Consider the following 4892-nt stretch of genomic DNA (forward strand, 5'->3'; position numbering starts at 1 on the left):
GAACTCACGATGGGTTCATCATCACAGGCGTCAGACATACTCTTCCTTGGTCCGAGTTCGCTTCTTGACATCCATGACGGTTGGCAGCGAGTGCCTTTGATCGAGTTTCAGCTTTTCATTTCTTCTGTTTGGCATTCTTGGCATTAATGCAAACATTCATTTCGCTACAGCATTTACACCAGCTTTGTCTTCCAGTGTGAACGAACTGTAGCCAACTAGTTTCGTGCTGTCGATACGGCCTTGCATTTTTCGCCCCTTAGGTTTTTTAAGGTGGTGTAGACTGCACAGCTGGCCACATAGCCCAAGGCCGGGAGGCTGTGCCTTATTTTTTTACAGGCCAGGGCCACATTGCAGGTATACCACGTTGCAGGTAGGGCGTCAAGTATTCGCTCGCTTGGGAAGATCTTTCTAGTTTTCATTGCTAGCTGTAGTGACCGTTGACATTGTGCTCCACAGCAGTATTCTGTTTTCCTCTTCGCAAATGTGCCTTGTAGACACGTGATATTAGAAGCAAGCCAGTTGCCTAAACATTCCAAAGTACTCTTCTAAGGTGTCAGTTTTCAGCTTGTCCCATGGAGGCCGTACAGTAGCCAGAGTTCATCAAAGCAGTATCCGGGATGTGTGACCGCTTCTGCAGGAAATAGAACGAAAAAGGAGGAAATCATATTAACCTAAAGAAAGGTAATGTAATCAAAAATGGTTATAAAAAGAAAAGGAAAAGGAGAAAGAATGCTGTTCCTTAAGCTGAAGTGGTCCCGTATTTGAGAGAAAACACTGGCAGTGTTTTGATCTGGTATTCTGGATCACAAACATCAAAATTATTCTTGAATTTGATGTGCCGAATGCGCTATTATAATAATAATAATGATAATAACAATGCTTATTGCACGAGCACATAGAACCAGGTACAGAAAATAATAATAATTAATAGAGCTTCCTGGTGTGTGGTGGGATTCCTTGGGGAGCCTGAAGCGGCTCCAGCTAAATCTTTAGTATATGGCTCTGGTGTATGGATAAGTAAACTGATCAATGAACCATATTCCGGCTTGCGTGCACCCCAAACTACAGCTCAGATGCCCGCTAAAATATAAGTGTTACTAGTTAGTTGTAGCGGATCATTTCTGCGCTCCGATGAGGATACGCAGAAAAGACAATGTATTTCTGTTATTGTTGCTTTTTAATTGATGTGCTGGTTGCAACCGCGGTAACCTATCACTTGCGTACCTTGCGAAAACATTCCAACCTGAACTCATAAGTCAAGTCATTTTTATTTAGTTCTGCACTTGCAAGTAGCGCCAGCATTTGAATGTGTTGCTTCCAGGCCACAACCAAATTACTCCCAAGCATGCATTCAGCGAAAAGTAAAAACAAAAAACGAAACCACGATCATAAAAATTAAAAAGTTCTCACCCTGCCATGCCGTCAAGGAGCGAGATCTTCCCATCGATTCGCTGTATCGTCCACGCTTTCGTAGTCATCCTTGCAGAAATTCAAATATGGACACTTTCACATCCAGTTTTCCGTCAAAGCACGGAAAACAACGTCTGTACCAGGGTGTAAGATAGACAGGTGGGGAAACGGCCCATAGAAGCCTACCGCAGCGCCGTGACCGGATTGTGTACTCGTCTGCTTGCGGGTACCCCCGACTTGCGACAGATGGCGCTGCGGCGAGAGGAAAAAAATCGGAATCGGATTTGCGTGGAACTCTATGGTAGACTGCGCAAAATAAACTGAGAGCACGACAGTCTTTCATTAAAAATCCACAAAAAACCATCTCCGTCAGTTTAGCCGGTCGCCATCGGTCGCCCACCCGGAGTGAGAGTTCGCGGTGCTCCACATAGATGGCGCCACAGAAAAAGGGAAAAACAAGGGGGACACACTGCGGACACTCATTTGGCTCTCGTTTCCCCACCTGTCTATCTTACACCCTAGTCTGTACGGAATGACAGCACCGACAACCGAAAAGCAGCTTTCACGTCCACACACGAGGCCGCGGTCTCTATGAGGCCGCGAGAGCACATTCCAAAATGTGCACGATCTCACTCGAGAGTTCTGAGAGGTTTTGGACGCCGAAAGTCTGACCCTCGGCGTCCAAAAACCTACTCACGTCCAGAGTTGTTCTAGTTGATTCCTCCAGCCTTATTGTCACGTGACCCAACCCGCAGGAGTAAGTAAAAAAAGCCGTCGAAGAAAGGAACGCGACAAACAAAAGTTGGGGAGAAAAAGAAAAAAAAACGCGACGCCGTGGCGCCTTTTTTTTTTTTTTTTTGCGCCCCGTCGAGCGTAAGGGGAAAGGAAAAAAAAAAGAGAACGTGCATTGCAAAGAAGCCAACTGTCAAGGGGAGCCTTGCGGAGAAGCGCACTACCAGTTCAGCCTACTCATGCCGACGCTCCTTGAAGGGAGAGAGGGAAGCGCTGCGGCTTTCCATCTAGGTGGTGTTGACCCGCTACGCGGGCGCTGCGAGCGGGCGTTCTCCGCGCGCGCGCCTGGCCTGGCTTTGTCTTCGCGTCAGTTTAGTTTTGTTCTTCGCGCTCGTCGCACGGTCGGTTGGCGCTCGACCGGCTGCGACGTTTGCGCTGCGGGCGCACGGATACTAACGCGCCCATCGTTGCCCTGGATGGATACCGACTGTCCTCGGCTTTGAATCTTTATTTAGTGTGGAGCTGCCGACCCATTGCACTTTGGCTCGGCATCTGGATGCGCTTGGCGCTGGTGTGCTTGGTGACAATACTTGGACAACTCGGATACCGCTTGCCCGCGGGAACTTCTCGATGCACTCCAACAATGGATACTGTGCTTGTGAGTGCTGTGTGTGTGTGTTCTGTGCACCGTGTTTGGTGACGACGCGCGCCTTGCATTCATTGTCTGTTGCAGTCAGCGGCAGCGCTTCGACAGTTTCGGTTCTTCTCCGCTCCCGTCGTACTGCCGGGCGGCGGCGACGTTCGCGCTGCGGGCGCACGGATACTGACGCGCCCATCGTTGCCCTGGATGGATACCCACTGACCTCGGCTCTGAAATCTTATAATAGTGTGAAGCTGCCGACCCATTGCACTTTGGCTCGGAATCTGGATGCGCTGGTGTGCTTGGTGACAATACATGGACAATTCGGATACCGCTTGCCCGCCGGAACTTCCCGACGCACTCAACACTGGATACTGTGCTTGTGCGTGTTGTGTGTGTTCCGTGCACTGTTTAATGACGACGCGACGACGCCTGGGTGACCGTGTGCGCCGCCATAATTACCGCTGCGCTCACCACTGAACTCTACAGAAGTCTTTCGTGCGATGCCCTTAGCCGTTACAAGCGAGAGATCGTCGCGATTTTAGACCCAGTTCGCCTGGGTTTGAAATCGCGACGATCTCTCGGTTGTAACGGCTAAGGGAATAACACGAAATTCTTTTCTAGAGTCCAGTGACGAGGGCAGCGGGACATCCAAAGGTGCACCGCCTGGGTTTAAAATTAGGGCTGGAGATGCGCGGTTCCAGGCTGGATACAAGCTGGTGCCCCAATTTTGGGTCTAGGCGGAACCGGCATTTTTCATTCCGGCCTGAATCTGCCATTTTCGTACGGGCACGCAGTGTGCCAAGAGCGCAAGCCCAGGGGGGGGGGGGGGGGGGAAAGGGGGCAGATTACCCGGTTTGCTCGAACCCATCGTGAGTACGCGGCCATGGGAGATCGCGGCCTGCGACTTGATGGGACCCCTGCCGCGGTCAAGCGGAGGCTATCAACATGTGTTGGTAGTAACCTGCCACTTCACCGTATTCGTCGAGATGTTTCCGATGCGGAAGGTGACAGCCAAGGGAGTCCTGAGCAGGCTGTCCGAGGTCTGGTGCCGCTACGGGTTCCCCGGGAGACTAATTAGTGACAACGCCTCGATATTTTGCTGGAAAGTTTTTGCGGCAACCTGTCAGGCCCTCGGGATTAAGCATTGTAAGACTTCGTGTTACCATCCCCAAGCAAATGTGTCTAAGCGGTGGAACCGCGACATCAAGCCGCTGCTCGCGGCGTATGCTCGTAAGCAGCGGGACTGGGATCTGCACTTGGATTCGATTTCGTTTGCATTGCGGTCCAACCTCAACCGCAGCACTGGTTCACGCCCGCGTTGCTGAACTTCGGCAGAGAACTCTCTACGCCGACCGATGCGGTTCTTCGTCCGCGTCAGAGCGCGGCAAGAGCGGTGCCCTCGCATGAGGATTTCGCGACGCGGACAAGAGAGCGACTGTCGCGGGCGCTGGAAGCCGCTCGCGGAAACAGGGCTCGCGCAGGGGCGGAGCAGAAGAACACCTATGACAAAGCGCACCGCGATGCGCCGTTCGAGGTGGGCGACACCGTTCTTCGGCGAAGTCACGCTCAGAGCGATGCGAGTAAGTTCTCCTCGGTGGCATTGGCCCCCAAGTGGGTTGGCCCCTTTGTCATCGATTCCAAGAAGTCCCGACTGACATTACACCCTGAGGGGCCAGAATGCTAACCTCGTCCGCGGGACAGTTCACATCGGCGAACTGAAACCCTTTTACCCCCGGGAAGGGGATGAGCCGGTCAAGCGGCCGCAAAGGGGCATTCGCGGACGCCAACGATCTCGGGATTTCCTGGGTCCACCGCGGCACAGCTACAACACGCGTAGCCAGAGGCAACCCGATGGGACCTGAACCTCGTAGAGTGCGTGGCCCGCGAAAGGGAAGAAGAGGGTGAACGATCGTTCCTGGCATAGTTTCTTTTTTTTTTCTTTGTAGGGGGGAAGGGTGCCTCGGAACCCTCAGTGTTTTTGTTTTTTTTTTCTTGTTTTTGCTTTCATCTGAAATTGGAAAACAGCGCGCAAAAAAACGAAGACGACGAGAGAAGAGCACAGGACAAGCGGTGACTATCAACTGAAGTTTTATTAAAACTATTATTT

Source organism: Ixodes scapularis, unplaced genomic scaffold (assembly GCF_016920785.2).
Source record: "Ixodes scapularis isolate PalLabHiFi unplaced genomic scaffold, ASM1692078v2 ptg000683l_1___fragment_1__unscaffolded, whole genome shotgun sequence".
NCBI classification, from domain to species: Eukaryota; Metazoa; Arthropoda; class Arachnida; order Ixodida; family Ixodidae; genus Ixodes; species Ixodes scapularis.